Source organism: Choloepus didactylus, chromosome 1 (assembly GCF_015220235.1).
Source record: "Choloepus didactylus isolate mChoDid1 chromosome 1, mChoDid1.pri, whole genome shotgun sequence".
Lineage (NCBI taxonomy): Eukaryota > Metazoa > Chordata > Mammalia > Pilosa > Megalonychidae > Choloepus > Choloepus didactylus.
This window is the reverse complement of record NC_051307.1, coordinates 164,060,527-164,086,382: the sequence shown is the minus strand read 5'-3', so window position 1 is coordinate 164,086,382 and position 25,856 is coordinate 164,060,527. Positions and strand designations below refer to the sequence as shown.

Below are 25,856 nucleotides of genomic sequence, written 5' to 3'. Positions count from 1 at the left end.
GTCAAGGAAAAAATAAGAGAAATCAGTAAATATCTTGAGGCAAATGAAAATGAGAACACAACATTCCAAAACTTATGGGATGCAGCTAAGGTGATACTGAGAGGGAAATTTATTGCCCTAAACACCTATATTGAAAAAGAAAGAACAAAAATTGAGGACTTAACTGCTCACCTGGAAGAATTAGAGAAAGAACAGCAAACTAACCCCAAAGCAAATGGCAAGAAATCACAAAAATTAGAGCAGTAATAAATGAAGTTGCAAACATGAAAACAATAAAGAGAACAAAATCAGGTTGGTTCTTTGAGAAAATCAATAAAATCGATGGACCCTTAGCTAGGCTGACAAAGAAAATAAGAGGATGCAAGTGAATAAAATCAGAAATGGGAGGGAGGGGACACACATAACTACTGACCCAGCAGAAATAAAGGAGATAATGAGAGGATACTATGAACAACTATAAGCTAACAAACTAGACAAGTTAGATGAAATGGACAACTTCCTAGAAAAGCATGAAAACTAACAATGACTCAAAAAGAAATAGAAGACCTCTCTACAAGCCAATGACAAAGAGATTGAATCAGTTATCAAAAACTCCCAAAAAAGAAAAGTTCAGGGCCAGATGGCTTCACAAGTGAATTCTACCAAGAATTCAAGAAAGAATTAGTACCAATCCTGCTCCAACTCTTCAAAAAAAAAATTGAAGAGGAGGGAAAGCTACCTAATTCATTCTATGAAGCTACCATCACCCTAACACCAAAGCCAGACAAAGATACTACAAGAAAATAAAATTACAGACCAATCTCTTTAATGAATTAGATGCAAAAATCCTCAACAAAATACTTGTAAATCGAATCCAGCAGCACATTAGAAGAATTATACACTAGGACCAAGTGGGTTTTATTCCAGGTATGCAAGGGTGGTTCAACATGAGAAAATCAATTAATGTAATATATCACATCAATAAATTAAAGAGTAAAAACAACATGAACATCTCGATTGATGCAGAAAAGACATTTGACAAAATTCAGCATCCTTTCTTGATGAAAATAATTCCAAGGAAAGGAATAGCAGGGAACTTCCTCAACATGATTAAGAGAATATGTGAAAAACCCACAGCTAAGATCATACTTAATGGGGAAAGACTGAAAGCTTTCCCTCTAAGATCAGGAACAAGACAAGGATGTACACTGTCACCACTGTTATTTAATATTGTGCTGGAAGTTATAGCTAAAGCAATTATGCCAGGAAAAGAAATAAAAGGCATCCAAATTGGAAGGGAAGAAGTAAAACTTTCACTGTTTTCAGATGACATGATTCTATATGTGGAAAGTTCCTAAAAATCTACCATAAAGCTACTAAAGCTAATAAACAAGTGCAGCAAAGTGGCAGGATACAAGATCAATGCCCAAATGGCAGTAGTGTTTCTATACACTAGTAAGGCACAATCTGATGAGGAAATAAAAAAAATTCCAATAGCAACCAAAATAATCAAATATTCAGGAATAAATTTAACCAGGGACATAAAAGACCTCTACACAGAAAACTATAAAAAAATTGCTAAATGAAATCAAGGAAGACCTAAATGAATGGAATGCATACTGTATTCAGGGATAGGAAGACTAAATAGAGTTAAGATGGCAATTCTACCCAAAATGATTTATAGAGTCAATGAAATATCAATCAATACCCCAATAACTTACTTGCAGAAATAGAAAAACCAATAATCAAATTTGGAAGGGTGCCCCAAATACATAAAGTATCTTGAGAAAAAAAAGATGAAGTAGGAGGGCTCATACAACCTGACTTTAAAGCATATTACAAAGCTACAGTGGCCAAAACTGCATGTTATAGACATAAAGATAGTTATACTGACCAATGGAATCAAATTGAGTGTTCTGAAATTGACCATCTCATCTATGGACAATTGATCTTTGATAAGGCAATCAGGTAGACACAACTGGGACACAGCAGCCTCTTCAACAAATGGTGCTTGGAGAACTGGATATCCATATCCAAAAGAATGAAAGAGGACTCCTATCTCACACATAATACAAAAATTAACTCAAAATGGATCAAAGACCTAAACATTAGAGCTAAGACCATAAAACTTTTAGAATAAAATGTAGGGAAATATTGTAAAGATGTTGTGATAGGAGGTGGTTTCCTAGATCTTATACCCAAAGTGCATGTAATGAAAGAAGAAATAGATAAATGGGATCTCCTTAAAATTGAATACTTTTGTGCATCAAAGGTTTTGTTGTGGAAGTAAAAGGACAGCCTATGCAATGGGAGACAATATTCAGAAACCACATATCAGATAAGGGTTTAATATTCAGAATATCCTGCAACTCAACAACAAAAAGACAAACAACCCAATTAAAGAATAGGCAAAAGACAGGGATAGATACTTTTCCAAAAAGGAAATACAAATGGCTCAAAAACATATGAAAAGATCCCAACTTCACTAGCTATTAGGGAAATACAAATCAAAACCACAACAAAATATCATCTCACACCTATTAGAATGGCCATTATATAAAAATAAATACAAAACAGAAAACTACAAGTGTTGGAGAGGATGTAGAGAAAGAGGTACACTTACTCACTGTTGGTGGGAATGTAGAATGCTGCAACTGCTCTGGAAGGCATTTCCTCAGGAAGGTAAGTATAGAATTGCCGTATAATCCAGCAATCCTATTACTAGGCACATACTCAGAGGAACTGAAGGCTAGGACATGAACAGACATTTGTAAACTGATGTTTATGGTGGCATTATTCATGATTGCCAAGATATGGAAACAGCCCAAATGTCCATCAGCAGACAACTGGATAAACAAACTGTGGTATATACATATGGTAGAATGTTACACAGCTGTAAGACAGAATAAATTCATGATGCATGCAACAACATGGATGAACTTTGAGGACATTATGTTGCATGAAATTAGCCAGAAACAAAAAGACAAATACTGTATGGTCTCACTAATATGAACTAACTATAATGAGGAAACTCTGAGGGTTCAAGTTGAGAACACGATTATCAGGAGATACAAAGAAGGTAGAGATTGAGCACTTGATGCTGAAGGAGTACAGAATGTTCAACAGGATTGATTGTTAATATCCAGAAATGGATAGCACAATACTCTGTGTTGTTAGCACAATCTTGTGAGTATAATGAACAAAGCTGAATATGAGCTTGTTTGAAAGAGGAAGGCTAGGGTCATGTATGACACCAGAAGGAAAGATTGAGGATAAAAACTGGGACTTCATCACTCATCAAAAATAGAGTGGACAATCATGTTCATTAACTGTAGAAATATAGGAAAGTTTTTACTTGAGGTAGAACAAGTGAATGTCAACACTGCAAGGTGTTGAAAATGGGATGGTATACGGGAAAAAAATACAATCAATGCAAACCAGACCAGGGTCTATAGTTAACATTATAATATTCTTCCATTAAGTGTAACAAAGACAATATACCAAAGCTAAATGTCAACAGAGGGGGATATATGGGAGGATATGGGATTCTTATTGTTGTTCCTCCTTTTATATTTTATATTATTATTTATTTTGTTCTTTATTCTTTTATTTTATTTTCTTCCCCTTATTCTTTTTTTGCAGAAGAAATGGAAATGTTCTCATACAGATTATGGTAATGAAAGCATAACTATGTGATTATACTGGGAGCTATTGATTGTTCACTTAGGATGGATTTTTTGGTAACAAACAAGACAAGTTAGATAAAATGGACAACTTCCTAGAAAAGCATGAAAACCAACAATGACTCGAAAAGAAATAGAAGACCTCTACAAGCCAATGCTAAAGGGATTGAATTAGTTATCAAAAACTCCCAAAAAAGAAAAGTTTAGGGCCAGATGGCTTCACAAGTGAATTCTGCCAAGAATTGTGTGTGGGAATAAACATGTTTAAAAATAAACAGAAAGATACAGTGCTGGAGAAGATGTGGAGAGAGAGATATACCTTTTGACTGTTGGTAGGGAAATAGAACAGTGCAGCCCTCTGGAATGCAGTGTGGTGGTTCTACAAGAGGCTAAATATAGGGTTGCCATATGATCCTGTGACCCTATTATTTGGTATATACTTGGATGAACTGAAAGCAGGGGCATGATAGGCATTTGCACCCTGGTGTTTATGGCATCAGTATTCACAATTTGCAATGAATGGAGGCAATCTAAGAGTACATCACTGGGTGAAAGAAAGAGCTAACTGGTAATATACATACAATAGAATATTGAATGGCTGCAAGAAGGAATGAAGTTGTGAGGCATGCATCTAGGTGAATGAACCTTGAGGACATTATGTTGAGTGAAATAAGCCAGAAATAAAAGGACAGTCTTAGTCCTCACTAATATAAACTATAATGAGCAAATGCTGAGAATTGAATTCAAGAGCATAGGACAGAGATTGGGCAGTCAATGATGCAGGAGTACAGAATGTTCAATAAGGCTTATTGTAAAGGTTCATAGACTGTAAGCTCTTGCACAAGTCACATCTATTCCTGATTTTTAACTGTTTTTTATTTATATTTTATTTATTACTCAAATGCACATACATTGGTTAAAGGGAGTGTCAGTCACAAGGTTTTCACAATCACATGGTCATACAACAAAAGCTATATAGTACATAAGAGCAGAATGTTCAAAAAGGCTTATTGTAAACATTCATAGATTGTAACCTCTTGCAGCAGTCACATCTATTCCTGAGTTTTAACTGTTACTTAAGAGACATTTGGTACAAAATTTATATTCTCCGTAGCACACTTTCTAATTTAACCTCTATGATCAGTTAAATTAAACATAATTACATGGAACCTAGGATAGGGAATGAGTTCTTGTTATTCTGTACCATTAATATAATACTCCAATACATCCAGGAGTATACGGGGCAGAAAATAAAGTATTTGCAAAGTCTCCTTGAGGGACTTGAGAAAATTGTGGAAATATTAAAATTCCTCACCTGGGGAAGTCCTGATACTCTCACAAGCATTAAGGACTCCCAATTTAATAGGTCATGCCCTTTATCTTGGGGCTTGCCCTTATGAAACTTATTACTACAAAGGAGAAGCTAAGTCTGCTTATAATTATGCATAGGAGTCACCTCTAGAGAACCTCTTTGTTGCTCATATGTGGCCTCTCTAAACAACTCTGGGACATGACTCCCAGGGGTGTAAATCTCCCTGGCAACACAGAACATGACTCCCAGGGATGAGCCTGACCTGGCATCATGAGATTAAGGATGCCTTCTGGACCAAAAGGGGGAAAATTAAAAAAAAATAAAGTTTCAGTGGCTAAGAGATTTCAAATAGACTTGAGGTCATTCTGGAGGATATTCTTATGCATTATAATGATATTCCTTTTTAGATTCCAATGTATTAGAATAGCTAGAAGGAAATACCTGAATCTGTTGAGCTGCAATCCAGTACACTTGATAATTGTATAACTATATAGCCTTTATCGTATGACCAAGTGATTGTGAATACCTTGTGACTTACCCTCCCTTTACCCACTGTATGAGCATATGAGTAACAAAAAATATTATATACACATGTATATAATAGGTGGGGATAAGGGGTATAGAAATTTTGGGTGGTTTTTGTTTTTATTTTTGTCTCTATTTTGGAGTAATGAAAATGTTCTGAAATTGATTGTGGCAATGAATGCACAACTATATAATGATACTGTAAGTCACTGTATACTTTGGAGGGACTATATGGTGTGTCAATATATTTCAATAAAATTGCATTAATAAAACTTATGGGATGTAGCAAAGTCCATGCTGAGAGGGAAGTTTATTGCCATAAACTACTATATTAAAAAAGAAAGAACAAAAATCGAGGACTTAACTGCTTACCTGGAGAAACTGGAGAAAGAACAGCAAACTAACTCCAAATCAAATGGCAATAAATCACATAACTTAAGAGCTGAAATAAATGAATTTGAGAACATAAAAACAATAGAGAGAATCAATAAAACCAGAAGTTGTTCTTTGAGAAAATCAATAAAAGAGATGGACCCTGAGCTAGGCTGACAAAGAAAAAAAAAAAAAAAGAGAGAATGCAAATAAGTAAAATCCAAAATGGGAAAGGGGTGAATAACTATTGACCCTACAGTAAAAAAGGAGATAATGAGAGGATACTATGAGCAAACAAAATAGACAAGCTAGATTAAATGGACAACTTCCTAGGAAAGAATGAACAACCAACACTGACTTGAGAAGAAATAGAAGACCTTAATGAAACAATCACAAGTAAAGAGATTGAAGCAGTCATCAAAAACACCTAAGAAAGAAAAATCTAGGACCAGATGGCTTCAATATGAATTCTACCAAGCATTCCAGGAAGAATTAGTACCAATCCTGCTCAAACTCTTCAAAAAAAAAAAAATTGAAAAGGATGGAAAGATACCTAACTCATTTTATGAAGCCAACATCACCCTAATACCAAAGCCAGACAAAGATACTACAAGAAAAGAAAATTACAGAATGTAGGTGCAAAAATCCTCAATTATAATCCAGGAGCAGTTAAGTCCTCAAGTTTTATTATTGCTTCTTTTTTAATATAGGTATTTAGGACAATACATTTCCCTTTTAGCACCACCTTTGATGAATCCCATAAGTTTTGGTATGTTGTATTTTCATTTTCATTTGCCTCAAGATATTTATTAATTTCTCTTGTCATTTCTTCCTTGATCCACTGGTTGTTTAAGAGTGTGTTACTCAGCCTCAAAATGGATCAAAGACCTAAATTTAAGAGCTAGAACTATACAAATTCCAGAAGAAAACATAGGGAAGCATCTTCAGGATTTTGTGTTAGTTGGTTTCTTAGACTTTACACTCAAAGCACAAGCAACAAAAGACAAAAAAAAAAAAAATAGATAAATTGGACCACATCAAAAGTAAAAACTTGTGCAAAAGACCTTCAAGAAAGTAAAAAGACAAACTACAGAATTGGAGAAAATATTTGGATATAACATATCCAATAAGAGTTTAATATCCAGAATATATAAAGAAATCATACAATTCAACCACAAAAAGACAAACAACCCAATTTAAAAAATGGCAAAAGATGTGACATTTCTCCAATCTATTTATACAAATGGCCAATAAATTTATGTAAAGATGCTCACCATCATTATCCATTATGGACATGGAAATGCAAATCAAAACCACAGTGAGGTGACATTTCACACCCACTAGAATGGCTACTATTCAAAAAATGGAAAATAAGTGTTGGGGAGGATGTGGAGAAATAGGAACACTTGTTTATTGTTGGTGAAAACGTAAAATTTTGCAGTCACTGTGGAAAAGTTTGGTGGTTCCTCAGAAGTTTAAGTATAGAATTACCATGTGACCCAGCAATCCCACTTCTATGTATATACCCAAAAGAATTGAAAGCAGGGATTCTAAAATATATTTTTACACCAATGTTCATAACAGAATTGTTTACAATTGCCAAAAAGGTGGGGAAAAAAAAAAAAACAAGTGTACTGGTTGGATCTATTATGTCTCCCAGAAAAGCCATGTCTTTAATGCAATGTTGTGGGGACAGACTTATTAATCTGTTTCACTAGGGTATGACTTTTTTATTAGGTTGTTTTCTATGGTGATGTGACTCACCCAACTGCAGGTGATACATTTTGATTAGATCATTTCCTTGGAGGAGTGGCTCTGCCGCCCATTCAGAGTCAGTCTTAATTAGATCACTGGAGTCCTTTAAGAGGCTCAGGAAGAGAGACAGGAGCCAGGACTGACAGAGATGCTTAGAGACGCTTGGAGATACAGACAGAAGGATGTTTGGAGATGCTAAGCTAAGAGATGAAGCCCAGAGTTTGCCTCAGAGAAGCTAAGAGAGGACCCCCAGATGCTTAGATGCACAGGAGCTGAGAGAGAGAAGCTAAGAGAGACAGAGGCCCACAGACATTTTGAAGAAAGCCATTTTCAAGCCAGAACCTGGGAGCAAAGAATAATCAGACAGCAGCCACATGCCTTCCCAACTAACAGAGGTATTCCAGACACCACTGGGCTGTCTTTAGTGAAGGTATCCTCATGTTGATGTCTTAGTTTGGACATTTTTATGGCCTTGGAACTGTAAATTTGTGACCTAATAAATCCCCTTTATAAAGCCAATCCATTTCTGGTATTTTGCATAATGGCAGCTTTAGCAAACTGGAAAACTGAGTGTACAACAGGTGAATAGATTTAAAAAGTGCTTCATGCATACTATGGATTATTCAGTCATAAAAAGGAATGCAATTTTGATGCATGCTACAACATGAAGAACCTTAAGGCCTCATGTTGAATGAAATAAGTCAGATACAAAAGGACAAATGCCATATGATTCCACTCATATGAAATATGCAGAGTATGCAAATTCATAAAGACAGGAACAAGAATAAGGGTTATGAGAGGTGGGGCAAGATGGCAGCATAGAGACACGTGGAATTTAGTTAGTCCTCTAGAGCAACTAGTAAATACCCAGGAACAACTAGTAAATATTCTGGAACAACTGTTGGGGAGACATCTGTGACTGAATACATATAGTATGTCAGCCCGGAATGGGTGGAACAGCTGAGATTGCAGCATAGAACTGTAAGTAAAGCTCCCCAAACTGCAGAGCTGGCACCCCTCCCCCACTGTCACAGCAGGCTGAGCTGAAACACTTCCCTGTGGAAAAAAGGAGGCGGCTACCTGGAGCAAGGGACAGTAACTCAACTAAGCAACAATTGTGGTTTTAATTAACAAATTTGGAATACTGAATACAAGCTACAAGCACAGATAAACCAGGAACAAGCAGGAAAGGAACACAAGGTTCCTCCCAGAAGAGAGGAGACAGGTATCACAGGAAAATAAATAAATAATCAATTAATTAAAAACAGAGGCTTTTGGAGATGGCTGAGCTCAGAATACTAGAAAATGTCTGTGTCTCCCAAAAAAGGGCACAGAGAACCAGGTAGCAATACCAGTTGACTGGCAAAACTGGGGGGCAGGGGACTGGTTCTGAAAAGGAGCTTTCTCTCTTTTTCTTTTTTTTTCCTCTCATCCTAAATAGCTCATTAGAGAAAGCCTCAGGAATTTTGAATTGTCAGCACTAACCCAGGCAAGGGTGGTGTGAACAGAGACAAAGAAGGAATTCAAGTATTGAAGATAACTTCCAAAAGGATATATCTTCCCTAAGAAAAGGGGGGTGAAGCCCACCTCAGGTGGCTGCCCTCCCTCAGAGAATTCAGACACTAGGGCCTGGGGGGAGGGGCGACCAGAAACAGTTTAAGCTTGGCTTCTGACACCCGTGGCTCTGGTGCAGGACAGGGTCCTGAGAATTACAAGGACCACACCTCTTTACACCAGTGGGGGGCTATGGTCTGAAAAGCGCCACCTGCTGGGCAGGATAGGAAAAGCAGTCTAGAGGCCTCACAGGAAAGTCTCACAATCTGCTGGGTTGCACCCTCAGGGAAACCTGATACTGAATACAGCCTCTCCTGAGACTTGGCTGTCTGATCTGGGAAAATCTGATCAGGGTAATCAAGGAAACCAGATGCCTGGACACCAAAAAATTATGAATCATATTAGGAAAAACAAAGATATGGCCCAGTCAAAGGAACAAACTTACACTTCATCTGAGATAAAGGTATTGAAACAACTAATTATTTATCAAACAAATCTCCTAAATCAATTCAAAAATCAAATCAATGAGTTGAAAGCCACCAGAGAACAGGCAGCTAGAGCTGCAGTTGAGCATGGTGAGGAGTACCCTTTCATACTCAGGGCACCCTCCTCAGTACCCAACCTGGGTGATAACCCTTTACAGACCCACAGCCAAGAGCCCCCATGCCAGGGAATGACCTTTGAGCAGGCAGTTGATTGCAGAAGGAGTACTTTCCACACCTCAAGCAGCCATTTTTGCAGCTGGCTGGGGGAGAAGTGCTTACAGTGCCATGGCTGAGAGCTTCCTTGAGGGAATTCAGGATTCAGCAGGCTAGTGATGGCACCCACTCTTCCTCCATGGAAGTCTACAGTGTGCATAGCTTAGAGATAGGGGTGCCACACGGAAGTGCCAGGAGCCCTACCCCAATCCCAGGGACGTTAGGGCCCATAGCAGAGAGGGACTGTGGGGAATCTGAACTGGAGGGTGAGACATACAGGTCTGCAGCCCCAAGGTACTCCACTCACAGCCCCAGAATGCCCAGGACTAATGTACCCTGCCAAACTGCACAGGGCATGTCCCCCACCCAGAGGGGTGGCTGTCCACACGCACATAGAAAATTGGTGCCGTTACTGGACTGCCACATGGTTTGTGCCCCCACTTGATGCATAGATGAAGTTGGGGAGAACTGGCTTGAAGTAAGAGGTGGCTCAAGAGTGCCATCTGATGGTAGGTCAGGGAAAGTGCCCTGCACAAAGTTCAAGCTCTGTTAAATTACCAATAAATGATCAAATAAGCCTTCATATCCTAAAAGAACCCTATCAAGATAAGCAACTGCCAAGAGCCCGAAACAACAGAAAATTATAAAGCATATGAACAGACCAGAAGATATGGATAACCCAAATTCCCAAATTAAAAAAACCAGAGGAGACACAGAACTTGGAACAATTAATCAAAGAAGTGCTCACAAACATCAATATTATGGCTCAGGATATAAGGACATGAAGAAGACCTTAGAAGAACATAAAGAAGAATTTGTAAGACTAAATAAGACAATAGCAGATCTTATGGAAATAAAAGATACTGTTGATCAAATTAAAAAGATTCTTGAGACATATAACACCATATTTGAAGAAGTAGAGTAATGAATTAGCAAACTCGAAGATAGTGTGATGGAAACTGAAAGCACAAAAGAACAAATGGTGAAAAAATTTGAAAAATTTGAAATGGATCTCAGGGAAATGATGGACAACATGAAGCACACAAATATAAGAAACATTGGTGTTCCAGAAGGGGAAGAGAAGTGTGCCAGTTTGAATGTCTTGTGTCCCCCAAATGCCATTATCTTTGATGTGGTCTTGTGTGGGCAGACATTATCAGTTTTGATTAGATTTCTTTGAGTGTTTCTTTGGAATGTGCCCCACCCAGCTGTGGGTGATGACTCTGATTGGATAGTTTCCATGGAGGTGTTGCTCCGCCCATTCAGGGTGGGTCTAAGTTGATCAGTGGAGCCATATAAATGAGCTGACATAACAGAGGGAACTCAGTGCAACTGTGAGTGATGTTTTGAAGAGGAGCTACAGCCAAGAGGGACACTTTGAAGAAAGCACAGGAGCTGCAGATGAGAGACAGTTTGAAGACAGCCATTGAAAGCAGACTTGTGCTCCAGGGAAGCTGAGAGAGGACAGATAACCCAAGTGCAACTAAGAGTGACATTTTTGAGGAACCGCAGCCTAGAGAGGAACATCCTGGGAGAAAGCCATTTTGAAACCAGAACTTTGGAGCAGATGCCAGCACATATCTTCCCAGCTAAGAGAGGTTTTCCAGACACAATTGGCCATCCTCCAGTGAAGGTACCCAATTGTTGATGTGTTACCTTGAACACATTATGGCCTTAAGACTGTAACTGTGTAACCAAATAAACCCCCTTTTATAAAAGCCAATCCATCTCTGGTGTTTTGCATTCTGGCAGCATTAGCAAACTAGAACAAGAAGGGTAAAGGACTAGGAAGAGTTTTCAAAGACATTGTTCGGGAAAACTTCCCAACCCTGCTAAATGGCTTAGATATGCAAATCAAAGATGCCCAATGAACCCCAAATAGAATAAATCCAAATAAACCTGAAAAAGTGTTCATGGAACTTTCTCCAGATATATTCTGATATATCCAGATATATTCTGATCAGATTGTCAAATGCTGAAGAGAAGGAGAAAGTTCTGAAAGCAGCAAAGGAGAAGCAGTTCACCACATACAAGGGAAACAACATAAGAATAAGTAGTTACTACTCAGCAGGCATCATGGAGGCAAGAAGGCAGTGGTATGACATATAAAATTCTGAAAGAGAAAAACTGCCAGCCAGGAATTCTTTATCCAGCAAAGCTCTCCTTCAAAATTGAGGGAGAGCTTAAAATTTTCAGAGACAAACAAATACTGAGAGAATTTAACAAGAGACCTGCTCTACAAGAAATACTAAAGGCAGCTCTACCAGCTGAGAACAAAAGAAAGGAGAGAGAGGTCTGGAGAAGGGCACAGAACTGAAGAGTTTTAGGAAGGGGACCTTAAAGGAAATAGAGAGGGGGAAAATAAATCTGACAAATAAAAACCTTAGGATAAGATGGTTGATTCAAGAACTGCGTTCAGAGTAGTAACACTGAATGTGAATAGATTAAAATCCCCAATTAAAAGAAACAGATTGGCAGAGTGGATTAAAAAATATGAACCATCAATAAGTTGCTTACAAGGGATTCATCTTAGACCCAACAATGCAAAGAAATTGAAAGTGAACAGATGGAAAATAATATTCCATGCAAGCTACAGCCAAAAGAAAACAGGGGTAGCAATATTTATTTCAGGTAAAATAGACCATAAATGCAAGAATATCACAAGAGACAAAGAACGACATCATATACTAATAAAAGGAACAGATCACTAATAAGAAATAAAAATCATAAATGTTTATGCACCCAATCAAGGTGCTCCAAAGTACATAAGACAAACATTGGCAAAACTGAAGGGAGCAATAGATGTTTCCACAATAATCATGTGAGACTTCAATACATCACTCTCTCCTATAGTTAGATCAACCAGAGAACAATAAGGAAATTGAGAACCTAAACAATGTGATAAACAAGCTAACATACCAGACATATATAGAGCATTACATACCAAATCACTACAATAAACATTCTTCTCTAGTGTTCATGGAACTTTCTCCAGGATAGAACATATGCTGGGGCATAAAACAAGCCTCAATAAATTAAAAAAGTTTGAAATGATTCAAAGCACATTCTCTGATCACAGTGGAATACAACTAGAAGTAAATAACCTTCAAAGATCTAGAACATTTACAAATATCTGGAGGTTAAACAACATACTCCTAAACAATCAGTGGGACAAAAAGAAATTGCAAGAAAATTGCCAAATATCTAGAAATAAATCAAAATGAGAACACAACATATGAAAACTTATGGTATGCAGGGAAGGCAGTATTAAGGGAGAAATTTATAGTGTAAATGCACACATTAAAAAGGAAGAGCCAAAATCAAAGAACTAATGAAACAACTGGAGAAGGTAGAAAATGAATAGCAAACTAATCCTAAAGCAAGTAGAAGAAAAGAAATAAGGATTAAGCAGAAATTAATGATATGGGGAACAAAAAACAAAAGAATAAATATAACCAAAAGTTGGTTCTTTGAAAAGATCAACAAGATTGACAGGCCCTTAGCTAGACTGACAAAGTCAAAAAGAGAGAAGACCCAAATAAACAAAACAATAAATGAGAGAGGGGAAATTATTGTGCATCCCAAAGAAATTAAAAAACTCATAAGATGATACTATGAACAACTGTATGACAACAAACTAGATAATTTAGAGGAAATTATAAATTCCTGGAAACACACGAACAAGCTCAACTGACCAGAAAAGATATCAAGACCTCAACAAGCCAATCACAAGCAGAGTGATTCAATCAGTCATCAAAAAGCTTCCTACACATAAAAGCACAGGGCCAGATGGCTTCACAGGGGAATTCTACCAAGCTTTCAAAAAAGTACTGACACCAATCCTACTTAAACTCTTTCAAAAAATTGAAGAAAATGGAACACTACCTAACTCATTTTATGAAGCCAACATCACTCTAATACCAAAACCAGAGAAAGATGCTACAAGAAATGAAAACTACATGCCAATCTCCCTTATGAATACAGATGCAAAAATTCTCAACAAAATACTTGCAAATCAAATCCAAAGACACATTTAAAAAATCATACACCATGACCAAGTGGGGTTCATTCCAGGCATGCAAGGATGGTTCAACATAAGAAAATCAATCAATGTAATACAACATATTAACAAATCAAAAGGGAAAGATCAAATGATCATCTCAATAAATGCTGAAAGAGCATTCAACAAAATTCAGCATCCTTTTGTTGGATAAAAACAGTTCAACAGGTAGGAATTGAAAGAAACTTCCTCAGTATGATAAAGGGCATATATGAAAAACCCACAGCCAGCCTAGTACTTAATGGCAAGGGACAGAAACTCTTCCCTTTAAGCTCAGGAATGAGACAAGGATGCCCGCTGTCACCACTATTATTCAATATTATGCTAGAAGTTCTAACCAGAGGAATCTGGCAAGACAAAGAAATAAAGGGCACCCAAAATGGAAAGGAAGAAGTAAAACTGTCATTATTTTCAGGTTATATGATCTTATATTTGGAAAACCCTGAGAAATCAATGATACAGCTACTTGAGCTAATAAACAAATTCAGCAAAGTGGCAGGAGATGAGATTAATGCACAAAAATTAGTAATGTTCCTATACACCAGAAATGACCTAACTGAAGAGTCACTCAAGAAAAAGATTCCATTCTCAATAGCAACTAATAAAATCAAATACCTAGGAATAAACTTAACCAAGGATGTAAAAGACCTCTACACAGAGAATTACAGAACTTTACTAAACAAAATAGAAGGGGACCTAAAGAGATGGAAAAATATTGTTTTCATGGATAGAAAGACTAAATATCATTAAGATGTCAAACCTATCCAAACTGATCTACAGATTCAATGCAATTCCCATCAAATTTCCAACAATCTACTTTGCAGAATCGGAAAAGCTAGTTAGCAAATTTATTTGGAAGGGAAAGATGACTTGAATTGCTAAAAACATTGTAGAAAAAGAAAGAAAGAAAGAAAGGAAGGAAGGAAGGAAGGAAGGAAGGAAGGAAGGAAGGTAGGTAGAAAGAAAGAAAATGAAGTGGGAGGACTTAAGCTTTCTGACTTTAAAGCTTACTGTAAAGCCACAGTGGTCAAAACAGCATGGTATTGGCACAAAGATAGACATATTGATCAATGGAATCCAACTGAGAATTCAGAAACAGACCCCCAGATCTTTGGTTGACTGATTTTTGATAAGGCTCCCAAATGCACTGAACTGGTACATAACAGTCTCTTCAACAAATAGGGCTGGGAGAACTGGATATCCATACCTAAATTAATGAAAGAGGACTCCTACATCACACCTTACACAAAAATTAACTCAAAGTGGATCAAAGGTCTCAATATAAGAGACAATACCATAAAACTCCTTGAAGATAATGTAGAGAGACATCTTCAAGACCTAGTATTAGGAGGTTGCTTCTTAGACTTTACACCCAAAGCACAAGCAATGAAAGAAAAAATAGATAAATGGGAACTTCCTCAAACTTAAAAGCTACTGAACTTCAAAGAAATTTGTCAAAAAGGTGAAAAGGCAGCCAGTGCCATGGGAGAAAATATTTGGAATTCGTGTATCTGATAGAGACTGATATCTTGCATATATAAAGAAATCGTACAACTCAAGAATAGTACAAACAGCCCAGTTATAAAATGGGCAAAAGGTATGAAAAGACATTTCTCTGAAGAGGAAATGCAAATGGTTAGAAAACACATGAAAAAATGTTCATTTTCACTAGCTATTAGGGAGATGCAAATCAAGACCACAATGAGATATCATCTCACACCAGTAAAAATGGCTGTGAGTAAACAAACAGAAAACTACAAATACTGGAGAGGATGTGGAGAAATTGGAACTCTTATTCATGCTGGTGGAAATGTATAATGTACAGCCACTCTGGAGGACAGTTTGGCGGTTCTTCAAAAAACTAGATATTGAGTTACCCTACGATCCAGCAATTGCACTTCTCGGTATATACCCAGAAGATCTGAAAGCAGTGACACGAACAGATATTTGCGGACTAATGTTCATAGCAGCATTGTTCACAATTGCCAAGACATGGAAACAATCCAAATGTCCTTCAACAGATGAGTGGATAAACAAAATGTGGTGTATACAAATGGTGTATACTACTCAGCAGTAAGAAGGAATGATGTTGTGAAACATATGACATATGACAACGTGGATGAACCTCAATGACATAATGCTGAGTGAAACAAGCCAGACACAAAAGAAGAGACTTCGTATATTACCAATAATGAGAACTCTATGAAAAATGTAAAAGAAGGGTCTTAAATGTAGAATATTGGGGTCAGAACCTAGTGAAGGGAAACAGCAAACTAATATGTATAGATGTGATAACAAGGATGATCTTAATGGTATGGGAATGGACAGGTGTGATTATGGTTCATTAATGGGATTATAAGTGTCAGTGACACATTGAAGGTGAATATGCTCATAAATGGTTGTTTAAAGGCAAGTGTGTCAGTTTGGCTATATTACGTCCCCCAGAAAAAGCCATGTTCTTTGATGCAATCTTGTGAGGGCAGATGTATTAGTGTTGATTAAGTTGGAACCTTTGGATTAGGTTGTTTCCATGGAGATGTGACCCACCCAACTGTAGGTAATAACTGATTAGATAATTTCCATGGAAGCATGGCTCCACCCATTCAGCATGGGCCTTGATTAGTTTACTAGTCCCCTATATAAGAGCTCAGACAGAAGGTGCTTGCTACTGCAACTTACAGAGACATTTTGAAGACAGCCATTGAAAGCAGAGTTTTGCTGATGTTTTGGAGGTACTAGTCCAGAGTTTGCCCTGAGATGCTGACACAGAGACATTTTGGAGAACACCATTTTGAAACACAACCTGGGAGCAAGCAGATGCCAGCCATGTGCCTTCCCAGCTAACAGAGGTTTTCCAGACGCCATTGGCCATCCTCCAGTGAAGGTATCTGATTGTTGATGCCTTAACTTGGATACTTTATGGCCTTATGACTGTAACTGTGTAACCAATTAACCCCCCTTTATCAAAGCTAATCCATTTCTGGTGTTTTGCAAAATGGCAGCATTAGCAAACCAGAATAGCAAGTAACCCACAGAGTAGCACCACAAACCTAAATAAGTGTTAGCATGATGTAAGGTATGACACTTATGCAGAGGGTTAACAACAGAGTGGTATGGAAAAACTACACATTATGTATTAATGACTATATTTAATAGGAATATTTTACCAACTCTACACTAATACTAGGGATGAATAATTAGCAGCTGAAAGAGCTCTGGGATGTATTATGTTATGATAATTGTTTCAAGCTGAGAGTGATGATGATTGTACAACTAAGCGAAGATAATACAAGAAACTGACTGTTTATCTTGGGATAGAATAAATATTAAGTGAAGTTAGCAACCCACTACTTAAAAAATCAAGCCCTTGACTTGAGCCTTGCTCTTGTGAAATTTAGGGTTGTAAATAGGAGGCTGAGCCCTCCTATAATTATGCTTAAGAAGCACCTCTAGGTAACCTCTTTGTTGCTCATTTGTGGCCTTTCTCTAAGCCCAACTCAGAAAATAAATTCATTAACCTCCCCCTACCATGAGGGACATAACTCCCAGGGGAATGAATCTACCTGGTGACATGGGACATGATTCCCAGGAATGAGCCTGGCCCTGGCAGTAAGGGACTGAAAATGCCTACTTGACTAAAAGGGGGTAAAAAAGAAAGGTAACAAGATGAGGTCACAGTGGCTGAGAGATCCCAAATACAGGCAAGAGCTATCCTGGAGGTTTCTCTTATGAGAACCCCAGTTAGACATGCCAAATGGCCACAGCATGCCATGCCCTTACCAAAAGTGGTCCCCAAATACCTAGGTCCCTACTTGATATTCTATTAAAGACGCACTCAGTAAGTTTTATCTTTCAGAAACTTAAATCCACCAGAGTGTTCCTATACCAGACAAGTCCTAAAACCCAGAGGCAACATCCTCTTTAATATCAACTATCAGGTGTGGCTCCCTTCCCCATATTGTTGACACCCCCTTTCAAAATGAACAAGTTAGGGTGCTCACTGCCTAGACACCCCTGAAGATGGAGAAAGATTGAGAGGAAGGAGTAGCAACAAACAAGGTAATATTTAACAAAGGTCTGTGAATACTGAAACTTAATATAAATTTATATGTGTGTATATATATATATGAATGCTGGTGTGTTAGAATGGCTGGAAGGAGGTAAATGACATAGTGACATGGTGGAACTGTAGCCTATAGCATCCCTTGGGGTTTGCTCTATAGCTGCTCATTGAATTGTACCTTGAAGGTCTTCACTTTTCTGTATATACCTTGTATTGCATAATAAGAAAAGAACTGAAATTGTGAAACTGTAAGCCATAACAATTTTTTAAATTACCTATATGACAGCTTGTTGAGCTGTACATTGAGAGATGACACCTTTCTGTATGTATGTTATATTTTACTATATGGAAATGGCTGAAGTTGTGGAACTGTGACCCATGATATTCTTTGAGATTTGCTCTGTAACTACTTGTGAAATCATACTTTGAAAGTTATCACCATTTATACATATACATATATATATGTTAAAGTTCACAATTAAATATGGAAAAAAGAGAATCAATTAGAAACATTAGTAAAAAGTTAAAATGCAGGATAATTGAGCTGTGGGATGAGGACTGGGAATGCCAGATGATTGAGAGAGATGAAATCTAGAATGGACAGGAAAATTGGGCTAGATGTGGAACTGATGGGGTAAATGAGTTCATTTGAATATTCAGTCAGTGGGTGTTCTAGTTTGCTTATGCTGCTGGAATGCAAAACACCAGAAATGGATTGGCTTTTCTAAAGGGGGGTTATTTGGTTACAAAGTTATGGTCTTAAGGCCATGAAGTGTCCAACAACAATCGAGTACCTTCACTGGAGGATGGCCAATGGTGTCCTGAAAACCTCTGTTAGCTGGGAAGGCACGTGGCTGGTGTCTGCTCCAAAATTCTGGGTTCAAAATGGCTTTCTTCCAGGACATTCCTCTCTATGGTGCAGTTCCTCAAAAATGTCACTCTTAGTTGCTCTTGGGGTGTTTGTCCTCTCTTAGCTTCTCCAGAGCAAGAGTCTGCTTTCAACAGCCATCTTCAAACTGCTTCTCATCTGCCCCTACTCTCTCAGGTTCTGTGCATGCTTCAAAGTGTCCTACTTGGCTGTAGCTCCTCTTCAAAATGTCACTTTCAGCTGCACTGCATTGCTTCTGTTTGTCAGCTCATTTATATGGCTCCAGTGATTTAATTTAGACCCACCCTAAATGGGTGGGGTAAAACCTCCATGGAAATTATCCAGTCAGAGTCATTACCCACAGTTGGGTGGGGCACATCTCCATGGAAACACTCAAAGAATTACAATCTAATGAACACTGATACATCTTCCCACACAAGATTACATCAAAGATAATGGTGTTTTGGGGGACATAATACATTCAAACCGGCACAGTGGGTATTTGGGAACAGATGGACAAAGTGAACAACCATGATCTAAACATTTTCAAAGAAAGAATGCTGTAAGGGAAACTGTTTCATGGTTGTAAGGGACAAGTTATAAGCTTCAAACTGGGGCAAACTGTATTAATATAAGAAACATACCCAAACTTCTTTAAACATGGGAAATATTAAGTTATTCATTTAAATTTAAATACACAACTAAGTTTGCAAACACACCAGAGATAGAACTAAATCATAAACTCCAAGAAGCATTACCTTTTTTAGGCTACCTGGGCTCTAAAAATACTATTCTAATTCAAGCAGGCTAATCCAGTTCTACACTTCTGCTAGCTAGCTATAATGATTTGCTTTTTAAAATGCAAACTTTCATAGCCTGCAACTATGCATAACTCGATTTCTCGGAGCATCCAGTGAGGGCAGGCCATGCTCTGTCCTTCACTATTTCAACGAATGAAGGACCTGCAGTCTGAGCCACAGCCACTTGCCAAGCATGTGCAAATGTGTGCAGGGCAGAGTCAATAAGAATCTTCCTGGGTCATTCAGGCCTGGAAAATAACTAGGATTGCCATGTGTTTCACTGACTGTTCTTTTTTTATTTGCTTGTCTTTAATGAGAGAGATTTCAAAATAGGAATGAAGAACTGGAAGTGGAAATGTCTCCTCCCTCTTATACCAAATTAAGAGAAGAATGGTGACCATTTAGGTGAATTAAGAAGACTGCTTCATTTGCTTTCCTCAAGCAATTTACATGTCAATAATAATATTGTCAATTTAATATTTTTTAAAGACAATTCTGTTCTCTTCTTGACCCAGTGATTTTTCACTGTTTTGTGTATGTCTGTGTATGTAGACTAACCAATTTTATTTTTTAACATTTCTTATTTTAGAAGATAAAACATTAAATGATATAAATTTCTTTCTAAGAATACAGTTTAACTACATCCCCAAAATCTGTTTATTTAAAAATTTTTTAACTAATAACTACTTAGCTTAAAAAAATACATTTGCCTTTACTGAGGAGATGTGACTATTGGGAATTCAACTCTGCCAAAAAAAAAAAAAAAAAAAAAAAAAAAAAAAAGTGCTGATATTTAAATTTCTCTTATGGTTATACAGAATCTTTTTGAAAATTACAATATTTGCAATATATAGATAGAATAATAAAATATAAATCATTCACTTAAGATTAATATATAAATAAACTTTAAAAATAATGTTTTGGAAAGTGTAAACAAAACAAAACAAAAGACCCCTCAACTTCTGTGTGAGACCAAAGGAAGAGATGTCTATTAGGTGCAAAATCTATATTTTTTATAACACACTATATAATTTAACTTGTACGGTCAGTTTATTCAAACAACATAATCACAGAACATTGAATAGGGAGTGAAATCTGGTTGGTTTGTACAGGTTAGTATGAAGCCCCAATACATCCCAGAGTAATTTGGGCAGAGAATAAAAATGTATTTGCAAAGCCCTCTTAAGGGGCTGGAGGAAAATGTGGAAATAGTAAATTTCCCCACCTGGGAAATTAATGATATTCTCACAAGCATTGGGGGCTACCAATTTAGAAGGCCAACCCCTTGATCTTGGGGCTTGTCCCTATGAAGTTTGTCACTGCAAAGGAAAGGCTAAGCCTACTTAACATTGTGCCTAAGATTCACCCCCAGAGAACCTCTTTTGTTGCTCAGATGTGGCCTCTCTCTCTGTAAACCAACACTGCAGGTAAACTTACTGCCCTCCCCACTATGTGGTACATGACTCCCAGGGGGGTAAATCTCCTTGGCAACATGTGACATGACTCACAGGAATGAGCCTGGACCTGGCATCACAGGATTGAGAAAGCATTCTTGGACCAAAAGGGGGAAGAAAAATGAAACAAAATAAAGTTTCAGTGGCTGAGAGATCTCAAATAGAGTTGGGAGGTCATTCTGGAGGTTATTCTTATATATCTTATAGATATCCCTCCTTAGTTTTCAATGTGTTTGAATAGCTAGAAGGAAATACCTGAAACTGTTGAACTGCAATCCAGTAGCCTTTATTCTTCTGGATGATTATATAACTACACAGCTTACACTGTGCGACCGTGTGATTGTGAAAACTTTGTGGCTTCCACTCCCTTTATCCAGTGTATGGACAGATGAATAGAAAAACGAGGACAAAAAGTAAATGAATAATAGGGAGGGATGGGGTATATGGGATGTTTTGGGTGTTCTTTTGTACTTTAACCTTTATTCTTTTTTGTGTGTGTGTGTGGTAATGAAAATGTTCAAAAATTGATTGTGGTGATGAATGCACAACTATATAATGATACTGTGAACAACTGATTGTACACTGTGGATGATTATATGGTATGTGAATATATCTCAATAAAATTGAATTAGAAAAAGAATATGGGTTATGAGGAGCTAGGTGGGATTTGGGGAGTTAATGTTTAATTGGTACAGAGTTTCTCTCTGGGGTGATGGGAAATGATGGAGGTACAACTTTGTGAATGTAATTAACTCCACTGAGTTGTATATTTGAAAAGGGGTTAAAAGTGAAATGTTAGGTTGTATATAAGTTACTACAAAAATACCACATAGAACTGTACAACACAGCGTGAACCCTAAAATAAACAGCAGGATAAAGTTAATAGCATAATTACAATAATTTTGTTTCTATTATAATAAAGGCACTGCACTAAGGCAAAATGTTAAAAATAAGCAAAACTCTGTGCAAGAGGGGGATAAATGGGAATTCTACTTTATACATGAGTTTCTTTAAACCTCCCAATTACTCTAACAAAAAAATGTATTTATAAAATAGCAAGTATCCAAGTTATATCAAAATCACTGGTGGATGCCTCAGGATACGGGTGCTCAATCTGAATATTCCATCCTCATTCACATCAACCCAAATGATTTCTTGAGCCACCAGTTGTTCTGTGGACTTTGCATTGACTTCTGTGTAACCATGGTCCTGTGCACCCAGTCTGTTTAAAGAAGGTGAGGAGCGAGGCATGAGTTGTCCTGGAGCCGGCATAGGCTCTGGAGTGACGGCACCAGGACCACAGTCCTGGCTCTTACCATGAGATCTTGGGCCTCTTATCTCTAAATTGGGGTCATTAATGGTTCCCTCATGGTAGAGTTCCATAGGTCAGTGATAATGGGTATAAACACCTCATAGATGGTAGTGTCTAGTAACAAGGACCTTGGCTGGTGAGAAGTGAGGGGTAAGAAAACACTGGCTTGGCAGGCGGAATCTGCTCTGCTTAGGTTTCTGACCTTGGGCCTCATTTTCTTCTATGAAATGCCTGCGTTGTTCTGGTCAGGAAGTCTTGCTTCACATTAAGAATCTGATTAAAGACATATAAATCCTTTAACAAGAAAAATGCACACAAATACCTATTTTAAAGAGTTTAGAAAAAATTTTGAGAACTCAATCCCACTCTCAGTCTAGTTAAAAACCCCAGTGCTCTGTCACTCACTGGTGATGGTCGGCCTCTCTGCCCACAAACCTGGCCACTGCCCCACAGAAATGCTTTGATTACCCGCAGTCCTTGGCAGATAAGGTCAGTGTCCAGGGCATTGACTCCTCATCTCACTTGGGCTTATGCCAAAGAAGTAAAATTCGGTGCAGATGCCCGAGATTTAATGCTTCAAGGTGTAGACCTTTTAGCCAATGCTTTAGCTGTTACTATGAGGCTAATGGGAAGAACAGTGATTATTGAACAGAGTTGGGGAAGTCCCAAAGCAACAAAAGATGGTGTGACTGTCACAAAGTCAATTGACTTGAAGGATAAATATAAAAATATTGGTGCTAAACTTGTTCAGGATGTTGCCAATAACACAAATGAAGAGGATGGGGATAGCACCACCACTGCTACCGTACTGGTGCGCTCTATTGCCAAGGAAGGCTTCACGAGTGTTAGCAGCGGTACCAATCCAGTGGAAATCAGGAGTGGTGTGATGTTAGCTGTTGATGCTGTAATTGCTGAATTTAAGAAGTAGTCAAAACCCGTGACAACTCCTGAAGAATTTGCTCAGGTTGCTACAACTTCTGCAAATGGAGACAAAGAAATTGGCAACATCATTTCTGATGCAATAAAAAAGGTTGGAAGAAAGTGTGCCAACACACTAAAGAATGGAAAAACAGTGAATGATGAATTAGAAATTATTGAAGGCTCAAAGTCTGATCAGGGTTATATTTCTCCATACTTTATCAACACATCAAGAGGTCAGAAATGTGAATTAGAAGATACCTATAGTGCTGGTTTTTATATTTACGTCCCCCAGAAAAAGCCATATTCTTTAATGCATTCTTGTGAGGGCAGACGTATTAGTATGGATTGGGTTGGAACCTATTGGCTCAGTGTCAGTGTGACCCACCCGATAACTCTGATTGGATAATTTCCATGAAGGCATGGCCCCACCCATTCAGCATGGGCCTTGTTTAGTTTACTGGAGCACTATATAAGCTCAGACAGAAGGAGCTTATAGCCAGCTGGAGCTGAGACAGACATTTTGAAGATGGCCATTAGAAGCTGATGCAGACATTTTGGAGAATGCCATTTTGAAACACAAGCTGGGAGGAAACAGACACCAGCCACATGGCTTCCCAGATAACAGAGGTTTTCCAGAGGCCAATGGCCTTTTGCCAGAGAAGGTACCCTTTGTTAATGGATCCTTTATGGCCTTAAGACTGTAACTGTGTAAACAAATAAATCCTCTTTTATAAAAGCCAATCCATTTCTGGTGTTTTGCATTCTGGCAGCATTAGCAAACTAGAACACCTATCTACTATTGAGTGAAAAGAAAATTTCTAGTTCCAATCCATTGTACCTGCTCTTGAAATGGCCAGTGCTCACCATAAACCCTTGGTCATAATTGCTGAAGATGTTGATGGAGAGGCTCTAAATACTTTTGTTTTGAATAGGCTGAAAGTTGGTCTTCAGCTTGTAGTAGTCAAAGCTCCAGGTTTTGGTGACAATCAAAAGAACCAGCTTAAAGACATGGCTATTGCTACTGGTGGGGCAGTGTTTGGAGAAGTGGGACTGACTTTAAACCTTGAAGATGTTCAGCCTCATGATTTTGGAAAAGTTGGAGAAGTCATAATGACCAAAGATGATGCCATGATCTTGAAAGGAAAAGGTGACAAGAGTCAAATTGAAAAATGTATTCAAGAAATCATTGAGCAGTTAGATATCACAACTAGTAAATATGAAAAGGAAAAACTAAATGAATATCTAGCAAAACCTGCACATGGAGTAGCTGTGCTGAAGGTTGGTGGAACAAGTGATGGGAAGTGAATGAAAGGAAAGTTACAGATGCGCTCAGTGCTACACAAACTGCTGTTGAAGGCGGCATTGTTCTGGGAGGTGGTTGTGCTCTGCTTTGATGCATTCCAGCCTTGGACTTACTAACTCCAACTAAAGAAGATCAAAAAATTGGTATGAAAATTATAAAAAGAACAATCAAGATTCCTGCACTGACCATTGCTAAGAATGCTGGTGTTGAAAGATTGCTGATAATTGAGAATATTATGCAAATTTCCTCAGAAGTTGGCTATGATGCTATGCATGGAGATTTTGTGAATATGGGGGAAAAAGGAATTACTGGTCCAACCAAGATTTTAAGAACTGCTTTATTGGATGCTGCTGGGGTGGCCTCTCTGTTAACCACAGCGGAAGTTGTAGTCACAGAAATTCTTAAAGAGGAGAAGGACCCTGCAATGGGTAGAATGGATGGAATGGGTAGAATGGGTGGTATGGGAGGTGGCATGTTCTAATTCCTAGAACAGTGCTTTACCATAATTAATGAATTGTGATGGGAAGCTCGAGGCTGTGTTTCTCACCAATGACTTAAAGTCATTTGAAGAAAATGACAGAAAAAAAGGTGGCTGATGTAAGAAAATCACTGTAACCATCAGTTACTGGTTTCATTTGACAATATATAATGGTTTACTGCTGTCATTGTCCATGCCTACAGATAATTTATTTTGTGTTTTTGAACAAAAAGACATTTGTACATTCCTGGTACTGGGTACAAAAGCCATGTACCGGTGTACTGCTTTCAACTTAAATCACTGAGGCATTTTTAATAATTCTGTTAAAATCAGGATTTTAGCACTTGTCATCACTAGATGAGAAGTTAAGATGCAGACTTTCTGAGGAGAGAAAGAATAATTGTGTACAAAGAGAAATATCTAATTATGTGACAAACCTTTGCATAATAAAAATTTGTTTCAAGTTAAAAAAAAAAAGCACCCAGTGCTAGATCACAGCTAAGAATTATGATATTGTTTCTCACATATAACTGGGCTTATCATGAAACAGAATCCCCCACTGCAGCAGCAACACTTAGGAATGCATCTTGTTCATCAGTGCTGTCTTCTTGCTAGTTTATACGACCTATTTTGTTTAATATGTTATTTAGCATTTTGAAGCTGAAAACTTCACATCTGGAGTATTGACCATCTACCAACTTCCAAATTCAGGGAAGGAA

The 25,856-nt window shown here is 37.8% G+C and overlaps 1 pseudogene; it reads left to right on the top strand.

The window, feature by feature from the left end:
* The first annotated feature begins 22,890 nt into the window (after positions 1-22,890).
* Positions 22,891-25,140, top strand: LOC119527739 (annotated as a pseudogene).
* The last annotated feature ends 716 nt before the right edge of the window (positions 25,141-25,856 follow it).